Source organism: Corythoichthys intestinalis, chromosome 2 (genome assembly GCF_030265065.1).
Source record: "Corythoichthys intestinalis isolate RoL2023-P3 chromosome 2, ASM3026506v1, whole genome shotgun sequence".
NCBI lineage: Eukaryota > Metazoa > Chordata > Actinopteri > Syngnathiformes > Syngnathidae > Corythoichthys > Corythoichthys intestinalis.
In genome coordinates this window covers 4,893,108-4,906,428 of record NC_080396.1, presented here as the reverse complement: position 1 = coordinate 4,906,428, position 13,321 = coordinate 4,893,108, and the positions used below count along the sequence as shown (strand labels likewise).

The following is a 13,321-nucleotide window of genomic DNA, read 5'->3' as shown; positions in this document are numbered from 1 at the left end:
AATTTTGACAGCCCTAGTTAAAACATGGTATTTGCTCTCGGTCCGGTTCCTCATTGCGTCCTGAAGACCATGCTGACTGTGTTTTAGTTCTGCTTTACCTGGTATAATTCAATAATCGGAATTTGGATGTTTGTGAATCGTTCTCGAATCTTCCACAGCTGAATCGCGAATAATCTAAGAATCAGAAATTTCGCAAGCCTCTAATAGATACATACAGCACGTGTTGCCTTCATTGTAAGGCTTATATAAGATTTTTAATTTTTTGCGGCTCCAGGCATACTGTATGTTTTTTTGTCCAATATGGCTCCGTCAACATTTTGGGTTCCCGACCCTAGGACTAGATAGACGTTTGAACACCAATTTTTTTGTGCCAATTGTTTTATTGTTAAAATGCGTATCGTTTTGTACGTAAGTGTGTTACAGCTTTACAAATTGTAAAAAGGAAGGAAAAAGCTCCCAAAAAAAAAAAAATTGCCTCGTTTCTCTCGTGGCATCTGGTGGCAAGATGAGCAATTTCACATTTACTGAGAACAGAACACGTAATATCAATAAAAATAAAAATAAAAAATGACTGGAGACAAAATGGAGGTCGAGACACACATAAGTCAAGTACGTCGTAACTTGGGGACTACCTGTATTTAAAAAAATATATTTTTTTTTTAAATCTACTCCTGCAGCTTTTGTCGCCCCAAAAATGAAGAACCTAAGGCAGTTTCCCCTCTTGCGTGACCCGAGGACATCTTGCGACACGTCAGGTGACAAATAGCAGACGCACGAGGAAGTGAAACAACACGTTTTGTTGCGCGTTCGCAGCTGATGCGCCGCTTTCAAAACAACTTCACTCTCGCTGGCGTTGTCGAACAAAAGCACCTCTGTTCGAGCTAAACTGCATTAGTGGCAAGTCGTCAAGTAGTACTCAAGTACTCCGAGTGCAATTGGGGGGTGACAATCAGGGGTGGAAACCTCTAGGTAGCTCACAATACGATACATGACACAAAGCTCACGATAACGATGATCTCACGATATGGCGTTACAAAAATTATCTATGCACTGGTCAGGAAGTCATTCTAGGATATTCTACAAAACAACTAAGAAACAGCTGTGAGTTTATCACTCGTAGACATCCAATCAATTTTAACAGGAAGTGAACCGTAAATGACCCAAAACCAAAGAAAAAGACAAAACTATCATCTCTAATCAGAAGAAAAATTATACTTCTAATATGCCTGTAGTTGCTGGGATAGGCTCCATCACCCCCGCTGAACAGAAGATGGAGATATATGCATTTCTATAATGACTGTTTTAGTTGTCTTTCATAATCAACATGCTTTTAAAAAAATAATAAAAAAAATAGAGCTTTCAAACGAATACAATTTTTAATCAAGTTAATCACAGTTTAAAAATTAATCGCAAATACAAACAATCTCTAAAATATGCCATATTTTTCTGTAAATTATTTTTGGAATGGAAAGGTAAGACACAGGACGGATGTATACAGTGGAGCAAATAAGTATTTAGTCAACCACCAATTGTGCAAGTTCTCCTACTTGAAAATATTAGAAAGGCCTGTAATTGTCCACATGGGTAAACCTCAACCATGAGGGACAGAATGTGGGAAAAAACAGAAAATCACGTTGTTTGATTTTTAAAGAATTTATTTGCAAATCACGGAGGAAAATAAGTATTGTTCACCTACAAACAAGCAAGATTTCTGGCTGTCAAAGAGGTCCAACTTCTTCTTCTTCTGCGAAAATCCCAGAACCACACGGGGGGACCTAGTGAATGACCTACAGAGAGCTGGGACCACAGTAACAAAGGCTACTATCAGTAACAATGCGCAAAATAGAACTTTTTAGTAGAAACACAGGTTCTCCTTTTTGGAGGAAAAAAGAATACTGAATTGCACCATACCCACTGTGAAGCATGTGGAAACATCATGCTTTGGGGCTGTTTTTCTGCAAAGGGACCAGGACGACTGATCTGTGTAAAGGAAAGAATTAATGGGGCCATGTATCGAGAGATTTTGAGTGAAAATCTCCTTCCTTCAGCAAGGGCATTGAAGATGAAAGGTGGCTGGGTCTTTCAGCATGACAATGATCCCAAACACGCAGCCAGGGCAACAAAGGAGTGGCTTCGTAAGAAGCATTTCAAGGTCCTGGAGTGGCCTAGCCAGTCTCCAGATCTCAACCCCATAGAAAATCTGTGGAGGGAGTTGAAAGTCCGTGTTGCCCAACGACAGCCCCAAAACATCACTGCTCTAGAGGAGATCTCCATGGAGGAATGGGCCAAAATACCAGCAACAGTGAGTGAAAAGCTTGTGAAGTGTTACAGAAAACGTTTGGCCACCGTTATTGCCAACAAAGGGTACATGAAAAAGTATTGAGATCAACTTTTGGTATTGACCAAATACTTATTTTCCACCATGATTTGCAAATACATTCTTTCAAAATCAAAACTGGTTTTCTGGGGTTTTTTCCACATTCTGTCTCTCATGGTTGAGGTTTACCCATGTTGACAATTACAGGCTACTCTACTATTTTCAAGTGGGAGAACTTGTACAATTAGTGGTTGACTAAATACTTATTGGCCCCACTGTATATAGTTGCCTCAAATATCAAGTTATAAAATCAGCTTTTGACACGAGCTAAAATACCATATTTTTCAGACTATAAGTCACACAAGCCCAAAAATGTGCAAAGAAGAGGAAAAAATATATATAAGTCGCATTTTGGGGGGAAATTTACTTGACAAAATCCAACACATACTGTAGAACATATATGTCATCTTGGAAGGCAATTTAAAATAAAAATACAATGGAGAACAACAAAACTAGTAGCTCGCCATTGTTGATGTCAATAATTACACCATGCTCACTCATTGTGCTGAAGCCCATAAAATCACTTGGGCCCAAGCGCCAGCAGAGGGCGCCAAACACCAAAAGACAAGTAACAAGCGGACATTACACTGCTGTCATTTTAAGCTGTTTGAGCGGGGCATGTGCGTTAATTGCATCAAATATTTTAACGTGATTAATTTAAAAAATTAATTACTGCCCGTTAACGCGATAATTTTGACAGCCCTAAAAATTACATAATATTTTATTTAATTATTAAATTTATTAGGATCATGGAAGGTCCCACTTGGGATATATATATATATTATATATATATCCTGTTTATACATAATAAAAATATATATAACAGCACTGGCCTGTTTGCTATAATCCATGACTGCATTAATGTTAGTTACTTTATATTATAAAGTAGGGGTGTAACGGTACGCAAAAATCTCGGTTCGGTACGTACCTCGGTTTTGAGGTCACGGTTCGGTTCGTTTTCGGTACAGTAAAAAAATAAAATGCAAAATATATATGTGCTAGTTGTTTATTACACACTTTTGTGCTTTCAACAATAGGAACCGTAGCCTATACAAAGCTAGAATTCTGCTCAAAAAGTAGCGGGTATTTAAAGATAATAATCCAACAACAATTTGCCTTTCAGACCCCACGTATTGGTCAGCTTTCTTTCTGAAAGAAAGAAGGAAAAAGAAGTCCTGTGCTAAAGAGAAAAGCAATCCCAATGACAAAGATTTTTACATGTATTTTACAAATGAAATGCCTCAATGATTTTTTTCTCCTTATGAACGGTTTTCAAAAGCTTTATTGGTGGATTTTCTCAAGTGAAAGCGCCACACAGAAATTAATAAATATAATTGTGTAAGCAGGATCTGTGTATTATTTTTATTATTTAATTACAGCTCATTTCAATTTATTTTATTTAAATGGGCTATTATTTATTTTATTATGTGTTTGTATTTTACAAATGTGATGTAGTGTTCATTCATATTGTATATTTTATGTTGTATAACTTTAGTTCCTATGTGAATACGAGTTCCTACTTGTTTTGTTGTGGTAGGAGGATTTTGTATTGAACACGGGGCCATGTTGGTTATTATTACAGCATAGAAGACAACTGTAAATCAACTAAGACAAGTCAACTTTGCCCCGATCTACCACTCAAGAGATCTGATGGACTCAAAAAGTGGGTTACGATTGCATATTAATTTGAAAATCGACCGGATCCACCGTATTTTTACACGAGTGACTTCCGGTCTGCTAGCTAGTAGCACTGACGCAGCAGGGCCGCGTCTCTCGTCAAATAATAAACTCTGCCGTTCTTTTGCCGCTTCTGGGACGCGTCTAACACGCGGCCGCACTGCGACTGGTGTGCATTGGCTGATTGACCTTAACGGCCACGTTTCACTGTGTTCTCGCGGCGGCCACGTTGTCGCGCCGTTGACGTTTTGTCCTACCGTGTTGTCCTCATTATAGTAGAGAAGACGGAGTAAATATAATTTACACAAAGAAACTGTAACCTGATCGACTCACAGCCTCGAAAAGTAAGGGTTACATTACGTCAGAAACCCGTTCGGTACGCGTCCGTTCCAAACCGAACACCAAGTACCGAAACGGTTCAATACGAATACATGTACCGTTACACCCTTATTGTAAAGTATTATTCCGTATATACATATAGTATTATATAGGCCTGTCGCGATAACAAATTTTAGTGTGCGATAATTTATCTCATAAATTATTGCGATATGCGATATTATTGCGCCCCCCAATTTTTTTTTAAAACCAGTTTACAATAACACAGTGAGAATACAGTATATATTAATAGATCAAGTACACCCATTTAAACGCGATATTTACTCTTAAATTCAAAGATACTTTTTTAAGAAATCACAACTAAAAACAATAGACCATGCCTCTTAAGTAAAAGACAACAATGCTAATACCGCACAGAAACACAGAATGAATAAAATGTGTTTTTCGAGAAAAAAAAGATAAAATTGCACCTAATAACTTTATTTATTTAGGCAAATGAAAACTTTTCCCCTCATAGATTCTGCTATGGTGTTCCATAAGGATGCAACGATACAGTTAAGTCACGGTTCGGTACAATTTTCGATACGGGGGACACAATTTTCGATCCGATTCAATACATTTAATGCACTGAAAAAAAAATAATTGTATTTTTTCTTTTTTTGCCAACAAGCAAAAATTAAATTGCCATCATATAAACATGCATTTTAGTGCATAATGTTTATGTGCTTACTTCTTACTGATCTGAAGAAATTTTGTATAAAAGTGCTGAGAACCATATTTAGTGTTTGTAAAGTGAGGCGGGACACACTGTTGATTGCTACAGCTCTCTTAGCAGCTAGGTTTACTACATGAGCAAGACATCCTATTTGTGGTCCGAATCCATCTGTGTCACGTAGTATATGTGCAGCATTATCTATAGTCACTGGTATGGATTGATTTGGCCTTCTTAACTTCCATTCAGTCATGGTGGTTTATAATTCATCGTTGTAGTATATGAACTACGTACGTGTCCCATAATCACTCTGGGCTCACGTAGCCAATGGCACGGGACGTAGCACATCTAGTTTGCTATTTCACGATATCTAGTGTGTGCGCGCATAAAAAATTTAGCAACGCCACAGAACAGAAGCAACGTCTGCTCATTACTGCACAACACCAGTATATGACAATCGACTTTCATAAACAGGACGAGTTTGAAGCACAGCGCTCTTAATTTGCCACTCAATGTTAATCATGTCAGCTGTCCGTTGTCAAAGCGAGGTCGTTCGTAGCAGCCAAGTCAGTAACAATGTGTTGGCGGACTTCGTTGTAAATATCCGGTGTTGTGCCGAAAAATAGCCGCCCCGCGTGAAAGGCCACCCCTGACGGAAGCGCCCACATGTCAACAACACCGGCACGCCGGAGATGGTCCGCAGTCAATCCGGAGCACTGACGCGGCCAGTATACGTTGAACAATAGGTTATAATGGGAACGATTGGATCCGGTGCTATTTTTTGCCGGACCTAGAACGAAAATGCATTTTGCGTAGTTGTTAACAAGGAATCCGAACTTTTAACAGCACATGCACGTGCACGCGAGGCGATAAATCGCAGCGGAAAAATTATTGCCTTTATTTTTATTTATCGTGCGATAAATGGAATTATTGCATATTGCGACAGGCTTAGTATTATACTATAAAATACTACTATATATTTCATTTCTGTTACTATGACTATGTGTTCCTTTCATTCAAAATAATTGTGGTAATATTTAAGTGTGCCCATTGCTTTATCTATTTTCAGGTTAAAACAAACAAAAGTTGAACAGTTTTTCCCCTCCCCCAAAAATGCAGAATGCACACCAGAAAGAGCATCACACACAAAGCATTCTGAAAATAGTTGTCCGGGACATTGCAATTCATTTTAACATTTAGAACAATATAGACAATGACATACCACAAAAAGTGTAAGAAATGTTTTTTTTTTTTTTTTTTTTGGGGAGTAGTTAATGCCAGCAGCATTTGACCTCATTGTTTGCGATTTACTATTGATATTTATGTTATTTATTTATACGTTAACGAAGAATTTAGGTGTTCCAAAATGTTTTTTTGTGAATTAATAAGCTCCAAAAAAATTTTCATTATTAAATTAGTAAAAAAAAAAAAAAAAAATTATTAGATTAGTCGACTAATCGTCGGCTGACTAATCGGGAGGAAATTAGTCGTTTGGGACAACCCTAGTCCACATTCCAAAAACATGCATGCTAGCAACAGCATATGACTTCCAATAGACTTTCTGGAAATTGTGAAGCAATAAACGGAGAAAACGATTGGATGGGATGAAACGGCCATTCGGACACACACCTGTGTTTTCAGCTCCCCTTTGAGCAGTGAAGAAGATTCACACTCCCATCAGGCACCTCGCTCTTCCAACGATAGAAGCAAACGGCTGAGGGAGACAACAAAAACAGACATTTTGTGGTTGACGCACAAGAGCGAAGACAAACTTAAGCACAACAAATGAACACCGAAGGTGCAAGTCAACCAGCTAAAAGCATGGACCAAAGAGTAACCCAGATGCAAAACAAAATCTTTACACAGGAAGCCGCTCAAAATTGTTTCCTCATTTTCATTCACAGTACTATGGTGCATTTGATTTACTCTATGAGTTAGTTTCATTGGCTTTGTTACCTAATTTGTAACTAGGAGTGTGACAATACATCAAAATGGCGATAATTGGTACCCCAAAAGGTTACTGTGATTTTCGCACTATAGGGCGCACATGACTATAAGCCGCCACCCACCAAATTTGACACGAAAACGACATTTGTTCATAGATAAGCTGCACTGGGTTGTAAGACGCAGCTGTCCTCACTGTATTATGGGATATTAACACCAAAAGATATTAACCGGTAACACTTTATTTGACAGGGGCATGATAAGATCAAATGAACCACCAAGCTTTAAACCAATTGGCTTCATTGCTTCAAGAAGCTTCATTTGGTCATCACTGCTCCCTTGGGGGAGACAGTTAACCTCTACCGCCACCTGCTGACAACACGGTTGTTGTCCAACAGGCCTCCGAGCATGCATTGCAGCGCTACAGATTAGATATGTCCCGATCCGATATTTGGATCGGATCGGACGCCGTTATGGGCAAAAACATGTGCAACGGTATCGGATCGGCCAACACGGAAAAATTCCGGTCCAGACTTCCGATCCAGTTTTTTTTTTTTTTTTTTTTTTTAAGTCCGATCCGGGTTCGCCAGCGCACCGATTTACATAATCCATTCCAGTTTTTGCTTCGGTTTCCCTAAAATCTAGTCCGCATTTTACGGCACACCTTCAACACACTACATTTACATTACCGTCTCCCAATTTACCGAGAGACTTTATCGGTAAAAATGTCAGCTGTGTGGGATCATTTCACCTTAAAGGCCGACAAAGACAAAGAGGCAGAGTGCAACATATGCCACAATAAAGTCAAGCGTACTGGTAAAGCTGTAAGACGTTTTAATACAACCAACCTAATCAAGCATTTAGCGAAATACCACCACAAACAATCTAAGAAGTATGTTAAGAAAACCGAAGACAAAAAGAAAGCTCGGGAAGCAACTAACACTGGCATAAACTTTTGTTATGCGTGACAAACTGGCACTCGACAGTCCCAAAGCCCAGGGAATAACAAGAGTCATTGCTGAAGAATTCATTCTGGATGACGAGCCATTATCTCTCGTGAGTAAAGACGCACCATCCAACACTTAGAACCACGGTACAACATGCCCAGCCGTCATTACATCCTTGAGCAATTCGACCGAGGAAGATTCGAGAACGATTCACAAACATCCAAATTCCGATTATTGAAATATGTCAAGTAAAGCGGAACTAATACGCAGCGCAGTCTTCGGGACGCAATGAGAAACGGACCGCATTGCGTCACAGAGTAAACATGTTTGTCATAGACCCGGGTAATGCCAATGCTCAACTCACGGCTTTAGCTCAACTCATGCCGCTGGATAAAAAACACAAGAATACCTGACTGCTGCTGCTGACAGCCGCTACAAACTAGGTCAGCATCGTTTTACTGTAGATAATAGATATCATATGTATATAGAACTAGATGCAAAATGACAGACTCGACGGCGTTAGCAACAGCCGCCATCTTAAAGCAGAAGACTTCCTTAGTAGGCTGTTGTGAACCTTCCAAGCGAACCTAATTAACTTTTTATCTAAAATACTCCTAAATCGGCAAAATCATGACTTAAATCTATCTTCAAAACAGTTTTAAAACTTTCACATGTCGAAAGTAGACAGAAGGGAAATTATGGAATAACGGGAGCAATTTTAACAACTTTAACAGTTGATTCGCAAAATTAAATGAATTGAATGTAGTTTAAAGCTGCTGATACAGAATGGGGACTTGAGTATTTTATTTACCATTTTAAAATGTTAACTAGATACTGAAATAGTCGTTTATTTAAACCTGAGAGGCTTTTTATACAATTTTTGTAACTAATGCACGAAACATTAAAAGCATCTAATAGCTTAGGGGTTTGTGGGATTTTCCACTGAGGTTGTTGGTGTGTTTTGCTTTTTTAAAACAGTTTACAATATTATTTGCACGTTTTACTGACCGACTATGCCATTTCTGTTTGTTATTTATAATGTTTTGTGTTTGTCACTGAATAAACAGGTCAGTTTCTTGTTACCAACCGTTGTGTGTTATTCAAACTCACCTAATTCAGCTGGCTAGTTGTTATCAAGAGTACGAAAACCTTTTTCAACATGAGTCTGACAACTAAGTAAGGAGGCTAAATAACTTTAACACATTCTCAGATAGGCCGGTATCGGTATCGGCCAGTATCGGTATCGGATCGGAAGTGCAAAACAATATCGGTATCGGATCGGAAGTGCAAAAACCTGGATCGTGACATCCCTACTACAGATGTAAATAACAATCAAAATTCATGTGTTGGTTATTTCTTCAGTTACTGTTCCAGTTGTTTCATTAATTGCTAGTTATGGTATTTGGTAAGACTTTATTTGACAATGCTGCCATAAGACTGTCATAAGACCATCACGATTATCACATGACACCGTCATGAGCATTAATGAATGCTTATAACAGATATCATTTATTGTTATCCGGCAAATTATCTCAATTTTAAATGGATGAAAAAGATTCAAGCCGGACATAAATGGAGTTAGTGACATAATTTGCCGGATGACACTTAATGACATCTGTCATAAGCATTCAATAATGCCCATTATAGTGTCATGTCACAATTATGACAGTCTTATGATGCCGCTGTGTTACCCATTAACCCAAATAAATCAAAAAATAACACGCACTGGACTATAAGCCGCAGGTTTCAAAATGATGGAAAAAAGTAGTGTCTTATTGTCTGAAAATTACGGCAGTTTTCAGCTTTTCAGTGTTATTGGCAGTTGAGTCTGGGTTCGTTTCACTCCAAAAGCAGCTTTTGTGAAAAGTAACACGTCAATTGAGCAGTGATTTTGACACTTATATTTATGTAATTGTGACATGCCAATCTCTGAGGGGGAAAAAAAAAAACCACCAAAAATGTTGTCCGACCTTGGCCTTGCTATAACAGTGTGGATGACACCGAGAACCAATGAGAGGAACTCCACAACCCTAGAGAGCCCCCACCCCCCATCGAATGCCCCTCCTCAGCTTTCATCTCCTGCCATTAGGAAACCGAGGAACGCTGGATGAATAATTCATCAGTGGATAACAACCCTCCTTTTTTGGGGGGTTTATAAATGAACCCCCCACAAAATTTCGGTTCAGTCTTCTGCTGTATAATCTGGCAGGCCAGACTGATTGTTCCATAAATCCACTATGAATATATTCCACATATCAATTTGGGAAAGAGCCGAATGAGACTCGTTTCATAGGAGGAACCTTAAAAAAATATGGCTGCCGACTGGACAGTAGCTTGTGAAAATAATAATAATACATTTTATTTCTAGAGCGCTTTTCAAGCCACACAAAGACGCTTCACAAGTGAGATGAAATCACAGTACCAACAAAACAATCATAAAAAGATTAAAAGCACGATAAAGAGACATAAAGATATAACAGAGCTAGGGATCACGGTGGGTAAGAAAGAGTAAACGTGTGTTTTGAGTCGGGATTTGAAAAGTGAAAGAATAAATATACTGCGATGATTAAGGGTAGAGCAGGGCGGTAAACCGAAAATTTGCCATTACCGAAATTCTTCACGATGAACGACGTAATTTTGACCATGTCGGTAAATTCGGTAATTTAATAAAACAAGAAAATGTAGTCTTTTTCAACGCACTTTGACACTGTGTTGTTCGGCTATGTTCATTCCCCTTTAAGAAAGCAGACAGTGTGCTTTCGTATGGAGTCACGTGGTTTTCAGGAAGCCAAACAAACAGAAGCCGGTAGCCTAACGCTAGCGGCTAACGCTACAAGTAAACGGGATGGAGTCGGGGTTAAGTTAGCTTCGCCAAACTTTCACCCGACATTAAGTAAACTTCTGGCAGGTTCCAGACGGGCTTTCATCCGCTGTCCTCCCTGGTTCTCGTGATTTCAGGAGAGGATGCTTTCAGTGCTTTCTTCTGGTAGCCAAGCCACAGGCTAATGCTAGCGGCTAACGGTACAAATGAACCTGATTGAGTCGGATAGCGGCTCTAACCTTGTCGAAACGGCTGAAATTAATGAGTGGACTGGGCACGGACTTCATGTAGCAATCATTATGTCGCGTTATTTGGTATCTCTCTGTGATTTCTCTGAAAGCTTTCATGATGGTAAATCACTCAGCATAAAGTATAATCCAACAGTGAAGCCTATATATAATATGACAGTTTAATGGCCACAGCTATTTTTCTGTATGTGTTTGCTTTATTCTGCCATCAAAAAATCTTAAATGTTTCATTGGCATCAGGGCAATACAGCTTTAATCTGGTTGTGTCTGTGTGTGGGGGGTGCATGTATTAAAAAATGTTCTGGAAAAAAAACCTGAAACCTTGACGTAAACACTTGTGTTGAATAATTATGTCACAGCAGCCATTACCAATAAGCTGTCTGAAGTGTACTGTTAAAGCTGCAAGTCATTTGTGTTAAAATGACATGTTTGCACAGTCGTCATATTGATTTTTAAAATGTACATTTTTCAAGTCATACAAGCTGTTATAAATGTTCACACTAGAATTCTTATTGTTTACAAGATTTTTTTTAATACTTAATGTTTAGACTGCATGTGCAATTGTTAACTTGAAAGCTGGTAAATAAATTTGACGAGTAACGGTTCATTTGTATTCCATGCATTGATTCAAATTTTCAAATTATATAACAGTCCGTTTGGGTGAATTTATCGTCATTTATCGTTATCGAGGTAAATCTGCTCAATTCATCTTGATACGTACTTAAGGCCATATCGCCCAGCCCTAATTAAGGGGTAAGGAGTTCCAGAGCTGGGGGGCACAGTGACTAAAAGCTCTGGAACCAAAGGTGGAGAGACGGACACGGGGGACGGAAAGGTGGAGGATAGTGGAAGAGCAAAGTGGACGGGGTGGCTTGTTTAAACATGGTAGACTGTGAAGCAGAGGTTGCACTAGACTTTTTTGTTGTCTGTCATTTTGACTGACAGGGTCATAAAAATCCGGTCATAATCTATTTTTACCCGTCACTTACATTTTTAAAATGATAATAATTACATATTCAATAGTATTTAGTTTTCATTCATTTTTAATTAATATTGTAATGCTTGCTTGGCGGCGAAAAATTAGACATGGAAGTCGTGGTATTTTTCTCCCTCTTTTTACTCTGCTTACCGCCAGCAACACCAACAAAACAACAACTCCGCCCCCAAAGAAAAAGATGCAACTATATACACAGGCGGCAAACTAGTCCACCAACTGGATGACGCGCTGACACACCGAGTGCACCAATAAGAACCTCGCGTTGATGTGGCAATCACGGTGCCGCCGCCAGACCCCGGTGACGCTACAATATTCTGTCCGAACAAGCTTAACAGAATCCACACCGTGCCATCAAACATATGAATATGCAACTTTTTCTCCGCAGTGACAAAAACAGCTGACTGTGGCCCCAGTAGGTAGGCTACATATGGAACAATGAAATTAACAGTTCACCTGCTGCGGCCTGAATGCAGTCTTCCTCCTGGTGCGCATGGACTTGAATTGCGTGCCCACTTGTGCGTAATCAAATGTCTCAAGTGGGATTCCGTCAGAGGCTATTGTCATGAGGTTTTGGACTTTTGCCTCGGACAGACGACTTAGTTCGGACACTCAGTTGCCTTGACATTTTTCCAAGTAAGGCCAACGACGTCATGCATTAAGAGAGACAATAGCTAATTAATATGCTCACTTGCCACCCTGTGGTCTGGGGTGTGAATTGCAATATGTCAAAATGACAGATGGACTTCAGTTTTTTCCGTCACCGTTTTAAAAAAACGGTCAACGACGGAAAATATTCGGTTAACGCGACCCCTGCTGTGAAGATAGGGAGGAGCCAAGCCATGGAGTGCTTTGAAGATAATGATGAGGATCTTGTAACTGATTCTTTGTTTGACGGAAAGACAGTGAAGTTGACAGAGGATGGGGGTGATGTGGTGTGTGGCGGGGGTCCGCGTGCTGACGAGTTCTGGAGGAGCTGTAGTTTTTGGACGGACTTGTTTGGGAGACCAAAGAGCAGTGAGTTACAGTAATCGAGCCGGGAGGTTATTAGACTACAGACCAGGGTGGAAGCGGTATGGCGGGTGAGAGAAGGGAGGAGACGAGAAATATTGCGAAGGTGGAAGTAGGCTGATCTGGTAATGCCGTTGATATGTGACTGGAAGGAGAGTGTGCTGTTGTATGTGTATGAGTTATTGTTGTGTTATCTGTATGCTTACCTGCTGTAAGTTTCCCTTTCTTAGGGGACAATAAACTTAAACTGAACT

At 39.5% G+C, this 13,321-nt stretch overlaps 1 protein-coding gene across 3 annotated transcripts in view; it reads right to left on the bottom strand.

Annotated features, from left to right (window-relative positions):
* Positions 1 to 13,321, bottom strand: part of nckap5l (NCK-associated protein 5-like) — an 83,749-nt gene that overhangs the window by 39,698 nt on the left and 30,730 nt on the right. For 2 of the 3 annotated variants that reach the window (XM_057857730.1, XM_057857740.1), the window contains exon 2: positions 6,732 to 6,816. The exons of the other annotated variant lie outside the window; for it this stretch is intronic. The gene's annotated coding sequence lies outside the window, so the exon portion shown is untranslated. The remainder of the gene's footprint in view (positions 1 to 6,731; positions 6,817 to 13,321) is intronic. 3 annotated transcript variants of the gene reach the window in all.